A 14,606-nucleotide genomic window follows, 5' to 3' on the forward strand; every position below is an offset into this window, starting at 1 on the left:
GGTCGGCAAGTGGTTAAACATTAAAGCCAGTAATTGTTCAACTTTCCATCTATTAAATCTTCTGCCCTTGTTGTTTTAACTTTGGATAGTAAAACCTTTTTCTTCTGCCAGTAAATACCTTATGCAGCCCACTTCCTGTTTCTTGTCTGGAAAAAAAAATAAAAAGCCAAGACTTATGACGTCATGCACAGCTCTCTGTCTCACTCTCGTGAGAGTTTGCCAGGAAGGGAGGGGGGGTGAGTCATAAGAGGGCCAATGAGAGCTTCAGAGCTGGAGGTGTGCCTCTGTGTGTCTGTGTAAATCCAGGAAGTGAACAGGCAGGAGCTTCAGCTGCCCACAGTTAAAATGGATGCAGCCAGACTCAGTGGAGGGAGATTTCTGCAGCATATTTGGCAAGTACAGAATAACAGTATATATTCAATAATATCCATTGCCCATTGCATATATACTGCGGCAGGGTGGGCCCGGCTGCATGAAATGACGTACGTGTATGTCGTTTCATGCATGGGATACTGTGGGCACGTACACCCGCTGCACGCCAGGGAGCGCGCATGGGCCAGGCGGACTCTAGGTCCGCCGGCCACCCACAATTGTTCCATGGAGATAATAGATACTAAAGGGTCTACATTTTTGGTGAGCGTCCAACTGTATGTGGTTCTTTGCAGTGGAGAACTGAATTAACAGGGACCTTGTCTTTACTGGTGATTGTGATTATTTGCACTGTAATATTTTTGTAACCATATTTTTATGTGTTATTTATTTGGTTGCAATATTGAGCTACACTATGGTCTTGGCTTTCTGTTTTTTTTTTTTTTTTTTTTGCATTACACTTCTAAGAGGAATCTATGACAGGAATGGATATCTAGAAAGGTGATGAAAGGAAGAGAGTAACATCTGGTGGCCATTGTTGCATAGCAGGACATAGACAGCTTGAATCTCAGCTGGTTCATTAGCGAACATCTGAGATTTGAACCATGTATGGACAGACTGAATGTACCCAAGCTGATCGATCAATTTAACTTGGGTACAACCAGCAGGTTATTGCTAGTGGGTATTATATAAGTATTAGCCGCTAGAAGTAATCACTATGTGCCCCCCTGCAACACCCACAAGCCCCGCCACCCCCTGCCAGGAGAACACAATGGCTCTGCATCAACACTGACCCATGGTTGCAGGAAAAACTGCTTCATCTATGGTCAGCTTTATTCTACACTTACCATGACTCACTGAACACTGATACTGTTCTGGTGAGAATTCAGTTTTTCTGTTGCACAAAGGGGATACCAAGAGATTGGAAGATATACAGTAAATACATTAAGAGCACACATTTTTCTGGGCACTATATTATAGACAAAAAGGGGGAGATTTACTAAAACTGGAGCATATAAAATTTGGTGCAGCTTTGCATAGAAACCAATTGGCATCTAGGTTTTACTGTCAAAGCTTAACTGAACAAGCTGAGGTTACAAGCTGAGTGGCTACTGTGCACAGCTGCACCAGATTCTGAGTTTTAGTAAACCACCACCCCCCCCCCCAAAAGAGTGTATACAAATTTGGGGGATTTTACCTAATTTATGTGTTGTGGGGTTATATGTTTGCTCACTATTGAAGTATTGATGGGCTTTCCAGCACCGGTATTATTATTGTTCAAGCTCATAAAAATGCCTCAGCTCCTAATTTCCTGTTATGGACTGACAAATGGCCTTTATCTAGGTTAAAATCACAAAAAAATTGTGTCAGCCCTGCTCCGCCGAGGCTGACACCGATCAAGGCTGGAAAATCTCTACTCCTCTCCACAACATAGAGGTAAGTGGTTTTGTAGTCTATGAAAAGAACTGGGAGGACGGCTTTAGATAACACAGTGTGCACAGGACAGCTGTTAGTTTTTAACATAATTCACAGGTTTTTTTTTTTTTTGCATTTTTGAACACTTATTAAACAAAATGTGTATAGTATAGGAGAAAATAAGAGATTCATTGGTAAGGTTTATATGCAATTTAAAGAAATCAGGAGGACTATAGGAGGACTATAGATCAATAACACTGGAATTGACAGCAAGTCTCCATGAGTACTAGTAATCAATACAATCTCATATAGTCGCTTAGTCTGACATTGATCACATTGACAAGAATCACTTATAACCTGAGACAACATTCTTAGCTCAAAAGTAGGTCTGACTTCCAGTCTAATGCCCCGTACACACGGTCGGATTTTCCGATGGAAAATGTCCGATCGGAGCGTGTTATCGGAAATTCCGATCGTGTGTGGGCTCCATCGGACATTTTCCATCAGATTTTCCGACACACAAAGTTGGAGAGCAGGAGATAAAATTTTCCGACAACAAAATCCGATCGCGTAAATTCCGACCGTGTGTGGCCTGTTCCGACGCACAAAGTGCCACGCATGCTCAGAAGAAATTCCAAGACGGAACAGCTCGTTCTGGTAAACTTAGCGTTCGCAATGGATACAGCACTTTCGTCACGCTGCAATGTTAAAAATGGTTTAATACAGCGCACTCTCTTCTTCTTTATAATGTGACAAGAATATAGTAGTTTTGCTGCTCATATTCACACACACTTCTCACAAACTTATTTTGTTACTATTTATCTGGATTCTCTCAATATATTTTGATTTCTCACATCTGACAACATATTTTTGTTTATTTTTTATATTTTTTTTTGGCTTTAATGTAGATCCTTTTTTTGTGTTTGTATTTTTTTGCAGGGTTTTTTTTGGGGGGGATTTTGATTTGTACTTGTGTTTTTTGTCCCACAACACCATTGATATGTTGTTCTATTTAATCTGTAGGAGATTGTTTGGTGTTGTTGTCCCTTGTTAATTTCACATTTTATGTTAGAAATGTACCTGAATCGTCACCAACAAACTGTCCTTTTTGGATGAAAACACACACAGGAGAGTATAATTTCCCTAAAAATTTTTTATTAAGGGCTCACAACTAAACAAAGAGGGAGGCAACGCTGGAGAAACACCAGAAGTGGGGGAAGCCTTGGACCCCCAGGGCACACATCAACTATTTTGAAGCAAAATTGGTGGCCTGAGGAGTCCTTATCTAAGGGAATGCAGTCTGGTCCAGAAGTCCCAGAGATCCGGAAAGCAGCAGATGACATCTGTGTCCCCAGGCTGTGGTCATACGAGAGACTGCAGCTTTTGTCAGACCAGACTGAACCCAGGGCAATCACTCTCTGGTCTTCCTTCCACGCTTCCTTACACGCGGTGGCTCTGGTGGTGGAGTTGTGGCAGCAGGAGGAGGAGGAGGAGGATGGTCCAACTCAACCACGTCGGTCTTGGGTGTTAGTTCCCCACTCACCCCCTTACGTAGCACTTTATAAAGCAGGTCCTCACAGAGCCTGCGTTGACCCTCCTGCATGCCCTGCAGTTTTGTGGCAGCCATGCAGACAAAGGCCTCTTCAGGAGTGGGTAAGGCTCGTAGGGACGCAGAAGCCTCCTGGATCAGCCTGAATGCTGAATCCTGCACGGGACTCGGAGTCGTCTTCCTGGTTCTTTTATATGGAAGGCGGAGGGGAGGAACCTGAGACTCAGTCAGGCTGCGACTGGTCCCTGGCTTCTCCTGGCTGACACTTAGCCCCGCCTCCTCCTGGCTGCCACTAATCCCCGCCTCCTCCTGACTGCCACATTCCACAACCTCCTCCTGGCTGAGGTCTTCCTGTGTATGAAAAAGGGACATAGTTTTAGTTTTTTATTCATCAATCACACACAATTTTCACCTCCTGACTGTTGCAAATTGAATGTTAACAAATATAACAGACTATCCTTCTGAGCCCAGCATTTTTCATTCTTGTCCCAATTTTGGGTGCCCACTACTGTCTATTGATATGTAAAACACTTTCAAGCAGCAATTAGTGATCAATAATAACATCTAGTAAACATCATTTATTGATTGACCAGAAATCTGTAGAAGAATGCTATACCTGACGCCAGCTGGGCTCCTCCACTTCTTCCTGGCTGGAAGGCCCAGGTTGGACATCGGAAGCCTCAGCTGGGGTGGAAGGAAGCGTGGAAGGAAGAGTAGAGAGGGATTCCCTGACTTCAGTGTGGTCTGACAGAAATTGCAGTCTCTCATAGTACCACAGCCTGGGGACATAAACGTCATCTTCTGCAGCTCCGGACCTCTGGGAATCTGTGACCTTCTTGCGCTCCCTAAGATATGTGCTCCTCAGGCCACCAATTTTGGTTTTTAAATAGGGGATGGTTGCTGTGGGGACCACCGGCTTCACCAACTCCAGCAGTTTCTCCAGCGCTGCCTGCCTCTTCTGTTTGTGATTATAGTGGGGGTGTCTCACCTGCCACAGACAGGGCAACTCCCTGTATTTGTCAATGAACAGGGGGAGGAAATTGTGGTCGTTGAACCCATCCATTTTCTCTGCAAGACACAACACAAGACAAACCCTAATGTCAGGCCAAACTCCCTTAATCTTGTTACAATATAGGCTTCCATTTCAAAGCAGTATAGGCCCAAGTTTAGATCCTACCTTCGTTATCACGATCGGCGCCTCCGATGCTCCTTCCTCCGCTCACAGATCGTACGTAAGACGCACGCGTGTTACGCTTTATACACACTGCGCATACGTGTAACTCCGCCCGCCCCTGACGTTCTTTCTAGTCTATTCCCCGCCCCTTTTCGTTCGGCGCAGTGGGGGAAAAGCACATGGCGGATACACAGCAGGTGCGTGCTAACTGTAGCAACGAGGAGGAGGAGGAGGAAAGGCCGGATCCGGACACGTCCCGATCCAGAAGGAGATTTAAGGACTCAAATATGTCCTTTGGGGAGATGTTGGAGATGGTCGACATCCTGAAGAAGGCCGACTATGATGGAAAGTATGGGCCTTACCCCAACCCCAATGTCAGAAAGGCCAAGATCATGGCGAAAGTGGTCAGGAGTCTGCACCGGAATTTCGGGGTACGACGATCGAAAGATCAGCTCAGGAACCGGTGGTCGGACCTCAAATTACGAGAACATGAGCAGTACAGAAAGATCCGGAGAGTGCTGCAAAAAAGTAAGTAGTTGTCCTGTGTTCCTATTCTTTATGTTTATTACGTTCGTGCTGCTCCATGTGCTTTTAGGAACTGTTGTACAGTTTAAAATGGCAACTTTCATGTTCATGGGCACATTATTCGTTCGGATCAAACATTTTGCTTTCGGACTCTAAAATACCATTGTTTAGGCCATATGCATTTGGCCACCATTTTGACGCCCTATACTTGTCTTTAAAAAATTGGGTTGTGTAGATGGCTTTGTTACTAGAATGAAATGCAAACTAGATTCTGTGTAAGGAGAGGACACTCAGCAGCTGTTTTCACATCTGGACACTGGAGCACTAGTGTGGGACACAAGAACACCCTTTTTATTAGGGGGGCACACAGGTGCTCCAGTGTATACTATGGGGGGGGGGCTACATCTGTGAATCTTGTACCAAACAGGTAAAGTATTGCAGCTTGACAAAGGGCAATAAAAAAGAGACATCTTGGAACTCTGCTAAAATTGACAATTGTACCCCACTTCCAAGCAATGTTTCCTATTTCTAGTTCTGCCATCAAATATCTGTGTGCTAATTATACCATTTTTGTTTTACATAGGGGATAAAAGACTCGGAGGACACCCCTCGTCCGAGGAGACCAGAGCCCCCCCCCCTCTGGAAGAAGGGGAAATCCCCCCAACACAAGCTGAGCAGGAGGAAGAAGATGTGGTGGAACTAGTCACCACAACAGGTGAGTGTCTGCGACCACAGGCTCAGATAAGAGATGGATGGCGGCATTTTTTATAGACCTAATTTATTTTGGGGTTCCTCTCTTTTTAGGTGATCGTGAGGTTGTGGTTCCAGATCCTTTCACATCCGAAAGTGCCCAGATCCTGATCGGGGAGATCATGGGGTGTAATTTACAATTGGAAATCATCAAGAAAAACATCAATGATGTTATTCCAAAAAATAAAAACATCATTGATGTTTTGGGGCGAGTTTAAAGCCCCTCCAAATCACTTTCTTCTTTTGTGTGCTACAATGTGCTAAATGTTTTTGTGATTTTTCCCAAAGCCAAATTTGGAGGATACACACAGTGTGCCAACATGTGCTATCTGCCATCACAGGAGATCAATGGACGTGTTTTGGGGATGCAACCCCTTCCTCAATAATAAAGTAGGGGTGAGGAAGGGCTTGCTCCCCCAAAACACGTCCCTTGATCCCCCGTAATGGCAGCTAGCACATGTTGACATTGTTAAATTGGTGTGCATCTTCCAAATGTGGCTTTTCCTGGGGTGAATTCACCCCATCTGAACGCAATATCAAACACAGTTCCTAAATACTCAAGTCTGATATTGCCTTCAAATTCTACCAAATGTGAAGTTTGTAAGTTCAAGATTTGTGTCTTTCTTGTTGGTTTTACACAGGCCTGTTTTATCTAAAATGGAAATTTTGAGTTTTGATAATGCCACCCCAAAAATTGTTATACAACAAAGAGGTTGGTTTGTTTGAAAAACCTTTGGTAAATGCACATGTGATTGTGCAGGTATTAAAAAGATTGTTAATCAAGAATGTGTGGATTATTGTGTCAACGCTACAACACTTTTGGGGTGATGTCATTGTTGTTTTGTGAGAAAATGGGGGTTATTTTCTAAGGGCAAATCCTCTTGGCACTACAAGTGCAGTTTCAGTGCAGTTGCAACTGCACTTGTAGTGAAATGTGTTTTTGCATTTTAGTAAATAACAGCCAACAGTGCTTTGTATAATAAGGTTACACAATCACAACATTTTCAGGACTCAACACATTTCTGTCAGGGTCAGCTAAAACAAACACAAGCAGTAAATGTCCACAAAGAATTTCTTTTTTTGTTTTATTATAAAAAGGCTTAACAGATTTGCTGGCATATTGATAGCCCCCCTACCCGCAAAGAACTCCAGGTAGCGTAACCGTACATCACGGGCACTCAGGGAGGGCAAGCCAGGACGGCCGCTTTCAAGCGCCGTCAGTGTGGTTTGATGTATCATTCCGGCCTCAGGCCCAACTGAGTCAGCATAGTTGGCCGAATGTTTTCGTAAAAAGTTATGGAGAACACAGCACGCAAGTATAATATGGTTCAGTTTATACTCCGCCATATGGATGGGTGTCATAAATAGGCGGAACAGGCTGGCCAGGATTCCAAATGTGTTCTCCACCACTCTTCGTGCTCTGGCCAGCCGGTAATTAAAAACCCTCTGTTCCGGGGTGAGGGTTCTCATTGGGAATGGCCGCATCAGGTGATCCCCCAGCGCAAACGCTTCATCAGCAACGAACACAAATGGGAGTCCTTCAACATTGTCCTCTGGAGCTGGCAAGTCCAAGCTGCCATTCTGGAGACGCCTGTAAAACTCAGTCTGGGCGATGACTCCACCATCGGACATCCGGCCATTCTTCTCCACATCCACATACAGGAAGTCGTAATTAGCCGACACCACCGCCAACATCACAATACTATTGAACCCTTTGTAATTATAATAGTACGACCCCGAGTTGGGTGGTGGGACGATGTGGACGTGTTTCCCATTAATTGCCCCTCTGCAGTTAGGAAAGTCCCACCGCTGGGAAAAGTGGGAGGCCACAGTCTGCCATTCCTGTGGCGTGGAAGGAAACTGTCGAGGCAAAAACAATAAACATTACTATTTTTTCTCAGAAACATGGCAAGCAGATTAGACACAAACATTATGGGGCAACCTCCAGATAGCATTTATTAAGGGGAATTTAACAACGCCAAAGTATAAGGTACACCTATCATATCCCCCCCCTCTCATGGGCCATTTCTAACATTATAGGGGGTGTGTGGAAATCTTGGACAGGTAACCCTCTTCACTTCATTGAGAGATGAATGCCTAAATAATGGGTATTACTTGGAACAGCCCCTCCTTAGTTACACTATTGGCAGCCCACTGGACAGGTAAGAAGTGTCATAATACAAAGATATAAATACACACTGTACACATTTGAGGACATTTGGACATTCTGCTATTACCTATCAAGATTATAATAGGATCCAAAAACTTTAAACAGTACCATTTGAAAGTATACAGGCAGGCCCTTGCACTACATGCTTTGGGGAATTCATCCATACATCTGACCACAAAAGAGATGGGTATAGTGTGTATGGGTTTGTCAAAGTCAGCAGATAGATGATTGAGGATAGAGAATTGGGATCAGCTGACTTAGCAGTTGGGGGGAGGGAGGGTTACTAAAAATTATTTGGGGACACTACAAAAAAAAAGCCTCTGGCACTCTGCCTGAATTTAAAGCAAAAATAACATTTCCAAACATTTTAGGGGGTGTTTGGGGTAAAGCACTACTATGGAGCTGAAAAAATACATTGTTAAGTGACTACATAAGGTGAATATAGGCCAGGAGACACCATGCTGGGGAGGTTATTGAAGGGCAATCTGTATGAAGGACCTAAAATAATAATTACATAAAAATCCAGCATGCATGAGAACAAAGGGGACATTCACAGCATATTACAATCATGGTAATTAGGGAATGAGGAAAGAAATACAACATATTATCAAACATTAAATACAATAAAATGTGATATTAAAGGATAAAAATCTTACCTTCATATACTCCTTCTGCAGGACCTGGATGATGGCAGAACAGGTCTCTGGGATAATGATCCCCAGAGCCTGGGGGGAGATGCCTGTCGAGAACTTCAAGTCCTGCAGACTTCTCCCTGTCGCCAAGTACCGCAGGGTAGCGACCAACCTCTGCTCCGGAGTGATGGCTTGCCTCATGCAGGTATCCTGCCTGCTAATATAAGGGGTCAGCGTAGCCAACAAACGGTGAAACACGGGGTCCGTCATCCTGAGAAAGTTCCTGAAATCATCAGGATTATTCTCACGGATCTCACGGAGCAAAGGCATATGAGAGAACTGGTCATGCTGAAGCAACCAATTCTTGGTCCATGAACTCCTCCCCACCCTGTTCATGGACTGGACTTGTGTCAAGGTAAGGACCCCAACACCAAGCCCCCGCACAGCACGAACTCTACGAGGAGTACGCATACGCAACATGGCTAGAAAACAGTCGGCTGCTCAGAACGGAGTAACAGAACGCACTGAAGAACAGCAAGGCCTGTGAAGAGCGACCTGAAAAACAGTAACAAACGAACAAGAATACAATGACTAATTAAAGTCACGCGGAACTTGCTGCACGCACTGAAGAGCAGATACAAACCCACAAGCACAAACTGAACGGCAGAAAACGATCGGAAAGCCACGAGTCTGAAAAAGCGCGAATCGTCTCTCACCAAACTTTTACTAACACGAGATTAGCAAAAGGAGCCCAAAGGGTTCTTGGTTCTGAACTGGCCTTTTCTAGTCTCGTCGTACGTGGTGTACGTGACCGCGTGGTTGGCGATCAGAAATTCTGACAACTTTGTGCGACCGTGTGTAGACAAAACAAGTTTGAGCCAACATCCGTCGGAAAAAATCCTAGGATTTTGTTGTCGGAATGTCCGAACAAAGTCCGACCGTGTGTACGCCCTATAAGACTCACCATACACTATACAATTTGATTGTACAATCTCATTTAAATTTCCCAACAACAAATGTCATGTCAGGGTCTGTGCAATTGGATAGAAAATAATTGGGTTGAGTGTATAAGTTTATCTTGATATTATAGTTTTGGTAAATTCAAGTGAGAATGTATAGGAATTGCCAGGGCTGGTGCAAGGATTTTTGACACCCTAGGCAAAACCTAATTTTGCCACACACCCCCCCTTGGCTCCACCCAACCACTCTACTCATCAACAGAGGGTTGAGAGAGACAGTGGGGTGAAAGAGTGGGACTGAGAGAGACATTGGGGTGAGAGAAACAGTGGGGCTAAGGGAGAGAGGGGGCTGAGAGAGAGAGGAGAAGAGGGCTGAGAGAGTGAGAGGGGGGTTTAGATAGACAGTGGGGGTGAGAGAGGGGGGCTAGAGAGAGAGAGGGGGGGTGAGAGAGAGAGGGGGGTGAGAGAGAGGGGCTGAGAGAGAGAGAGGGGGAGGGCCGAGAGAGGGAGAGGGCCAAGAGAGAGGGGGGATTGAGATAGAGGGGGATTGAGAGAGGGGGCGGAGAGAAAGGGGGTTGAGGGAGGGCTGAGAGGGGGGGATTGAGAGAGAGAGGGGGGATTGAGAGAGGTGGCAGAGAGAAAGAGGGTTGAAGGAGGGCTGAGAGAGAGGGAGGGCTGAGAGAGGGGGGTTGAGAGAGGGGGCTGAGACAGGGGGGGAAGATGAGAGAACACTAGCCCTGTCCCTATGTGCAATTCCTCCTGTGTCCCATTGTCCCTGTCTCTGTCTGCAGATCTGCAGGCCAGGTCTGTGTATGATGACGGCACCTTCCATGATGCCAGTCTGTCTCCTTCTTGATCTGCTTTGATCCTTCCAGTGGCTCCCGCAGCAGCCTGCTCCTCCCGCCCGTCCTCTGTGCCCCCAGTCAGCCTGTCCTCTGGGCCTCACGTTAGATCGCTGAGGAAATTGGAGGAGTCCATGCTCTGGAGGCGCGGGGTACACTGCACCCGCTGTTTCTTGCCTGTTCGGGGGGCGGGGTCAGAGGGGCGAGGTCAAGGGGCAGGCGGTGGAGCCCTTCTCCTAAGTAATGGCTCTAGTTTATTTATTTATTTATTATTTATTTATTTCAGGTACTTATATAGCGCCGTCAATTTACGCAGCGCTTTACATATATATATTATACATTCACATCAGTCCCTATACCCTCAAGGAGCTTACAATCTAAGGTCCCTAACTCACATTCATACCTATACTAGGGCCGATTTAGACAGGATCCAATTAACCTACCAGCATGTCTTTGGAGTTGATCACCTTGGCTCGGCTCCTCGCTGATCACTGTCGCGTGGCCATGGATAGATGCCCGGCCGCCCACACCCCAAGGACGCGGCTGATTGCTGCCGCCATAGAACCTGACTCTCGGGGATAACAAGGAGCTATTTGCCCTTTGCTAGACAGCCCACAATTGGGACAGCACCCTGCCTGCCCCCCCACCCATGCTACGCCACTGGTCACACAGCAGGGTACTACATTACAAGGGCCTGCCTGATTGGATATGGATTGAATAGATTGTTTAGGTATGTCCTCCTATTACATAGTTTAGGAGATTGCACAGAGATTGTACAATCAGATCATATAGTGCAGTGGTTTTAAACCTAAGTCCTCAAGTACCCCCAACAGGCCATGTTTGTAGGTTTTTGTTTATCTTGCACAGGTGCTTTAAATCAGAGTCAATGGCTTGGTATTTTGGACAGCTATTTTATCTAAGAGAAATTCCCAAAACATGTCCTGTTGGGGGTACTTGAGGACTGAGGTTGAGAACCACTGTTATAGTGTATAGCCAGGTTTAACGTAAAAAATGGGTGTTCTTGCACTACCTGCTGGCTTCAGTTTTTTTGCCTTAGTTTATAGCCAGTATTAAACGATCACCTTGTAAAACAACCCATTCGGTTTAAAATTGAAATGAAAGGCAAACATTTGTTTATAGATATAAAAAATATTATAAATACATTTTTTTCCTATTTTTTTTCTAAGTGACCACATTCCCTCTGTTCTCAGCTGCATAAGGGCTGGAGGGAGGAGAAGCAACAGCACACTGATCTTCCCAGTGAATGGATGTTCAGCGGAAGCTCCCAGCATAGCTAGAGAGCTGACCACGGTGTGCTCTCCTGCCTAGTGTGGTCATTTTTTTTAATAGGGAAGCAGGGGTATTAGCAAGAACACCAGGGATTTCACACAAAGGAAGCAATACAAAGAGAACAGGGTACTTTGTCATACAAGTGCATGATACAGCAGGCATATATCAGGAATTTGAAACACTGGGGTGACAAACTAAAATGATACACAAGGACATGAACTGGAGCTGTCCTATGGTCTGTCTAAACCTACTGTATGCTAATATATTTCTGGTATTTTTCATTTGTGAAGGAAATTAGAGTTATGAAAGGAACTACATTCTTAGTAATACTCATTTATGCATTCTCTACATTTCAAATTATCCATTTGTAGAGTTGTATATTTCTTTTGTAATACAAAATATGTTTCTGAATGACACCTTGAGCATGTTTCACAAGGCAGCCATAGCGCCAGGAATCTTGTGTTTAAATATTTTACAGCCTTCAGAAGAAAATCATTCTAAAAAAAATCTAGGAACTGATCCAGTAATTGAATATAAACACAATTATAACCATCCTGTCAAAGAAAATTAATCTTTTCTCCTGACAAAAATGTAATGGATCCCTGCAAAGAAAAGGCCACAGACCAGACACATCATTTTTTATGAATACTTTTTAATTCTGTAAAAGATTACTCTGTGCCACGTATAGTGAGAAATTTCTAAGAGTCATTTAGTTTTTTGGTTTTTTTTAATCCGTTATTTAAGGTATGCACGTTTTTACATTTACTGCAAAAATTAGTTTACAATATATTATTCATGTGCAATACAAAGTTCACAAAACAATTTGCTGTCATAAAGTAAAACCTATGCCTTGGCAATGCTTTCTTATTAATTTTCAAGGAAAAAAAAAATCCTATACAGCTGTTATAACATGAAAAGAGCTGTACAGGACACAAGTAGTGCCTGCATTTTGAAATAAAAAATATTTTAGCAGTCTCAACACTGGCACTTTAAACTCATAAAAAATAAAAATCTCTAGGTACATCTGAATAGAATTACAAAATTCGACACCTGTAAGTCGCCTTGGCCAAAATTAAATATAGTTACATAGTAAGCAAGGTTGATAAAAAGACAAAAAGTCCAACCTATGTGTGTTATTTTATGTCAGTATTACATTGTATATCCCTGTATGTTGTGGTCGTTCAGGTGCCCACCTAATAGTTTTTTGAAATTATCGATGCTCCCTGTTAAAACCACTGCCTGTGGAAGAGAATTCCACACCCTAACCGCTCTTAGACTGACAAAAGCCTCAGCTGCAAACCCAGTGTGAAAGCCTGAGTGCTTTCACACTGGGGCGTTGCGCTAGCAGGGCATCACAAAAAGTACTGCCAGCAGCTGGGGGTAAAGGGGGCTTCCAGATTCTGATAAGCCCCATGCCCACAGACCCCCACAACCACCGGGGAAGGGTTGTGGGGATGAGGCCCTTGTTCCCATCAACATGGGGAACAAGGTGCTTTGGGGGGCTACCCCAAAGCACCCTCCCCATGTTGAGGGCATGTGGCCTGGTACGGTTCAGGAGGGGGGAGGGGGCTTTTTTGCATTGATACATGTCCCCTGTGGCAGGACCCGGGTCCCCAAACACTTTTTATGACAATACCATGCATATAAGCCTTTAAAATGATCACTTTTGATTTCTCCCATAAACAATTCATTATAGCCGCGAGTAGTTTTAAATGAGTTTTTTCCCTTTTGAAATGTCATTTTGTGCAGGGACTGTTCTAAACATGGGAAAAATGTGCCACTTTACAGGCATACTATAGACCCCCCGGTACGAAATTTAAAGGAATATTACACTTTTATTGTTTCAGTTTAAACATTATTAAAATCACTGCTCCTGAAAAAACTTTTTTTTGCATTGATACATGCCCCCTGGGGCAGGACCCAGGTCCCCAAACACTTTTTATGACAATACCATGCATATAAGCCTTTAAAATTAGCACTTTTGATTTCTCCTATACATTTTTTTTTAAAGGGTGTTCCGCCGCTTTCGAATTTGCTGCGAACGCCCCAAATTTTTTACTATTTGGCGAACACCCGATGTTCGAGTCGAACTTACATTCAACTTGAACATTGGGCTCATCCCTACTGGTGATTGCTGGATTACATTTTTAGGTTCTTTTTGGGGCTTTTCCTTGTAGCTTTTTAACACCTTTTTCTGTCACTTTTTAAACAGCTTTTTTTTTTCTTTTGCTTCCTTCAGCCTACTAATTAAGGGGAGTGGTTAATTGGTCACAGGTGCTTGAGGCCTATATAACCTTGTGTAGAACTCATTATGAGCCTGCTGCAACTGGAACTGGACTAAGTTAAAAGTGAGTTAAAAAAACAGAGTTGAAAACAAGAGGTTGTAACAGGGGTCAAGTACCTGTGTAGGGTGAGTGTGTACCTGTGTATTGTAAGAACATGAGTGCTGCGAGTACACTTTGGCTTTATTGAGTATTAGTGTCAGGTAGTACCTGTGCATTGTGAGTGCCTGAGTGTTGTCTGAGTAGTGTGTGTGGATCATTAGTACTTGTGTATTGTGTGTGTTTGTGTGTGTACACGTGGGTCAGCGGGTGCACGTGGGTCAGCAAGTGCACGTGGGTCAGCGAGTGCACGTAGGTCTGTGGGTGCACGTTGGTCTGCGGGTGCACGTTGGTCAGCGGGTACCTGTGTATTGTCTTGAGTACCTGTGTATTTTCTGGTTGTGTATTAGTGTCAGGAAGCTAGTTGTTAGGTAATTTGGGCGGGGTATAATCCCCAATCCTCATTAAATTAGTAGGTCCGATGCCCGCTGTGTGGGGAGATTCGGTGTACATCTTGCGGCATGTATGCGTTCCTTGATCATCCGATCGAGGGCGAATACTGCTGTGCTAAATGTAAGCACATTGTTTCCCTTGAAGCCCAAGTCCTGA

This window comes from Aquarana catesbeiana, linkage group LG05, assembly GCF_042186555.1.
Source record: "Aquarana catesbeiana isolate 2022-GZ linkage group LG05, ASM4218655v1, whole genome shotgun sequence".
Lineage (NCBI taxonomy): Eukaryota > Metazoa > Chordata > Amphibia > Anura > Ranidae > Aquarana > Aquarana catesbeiana.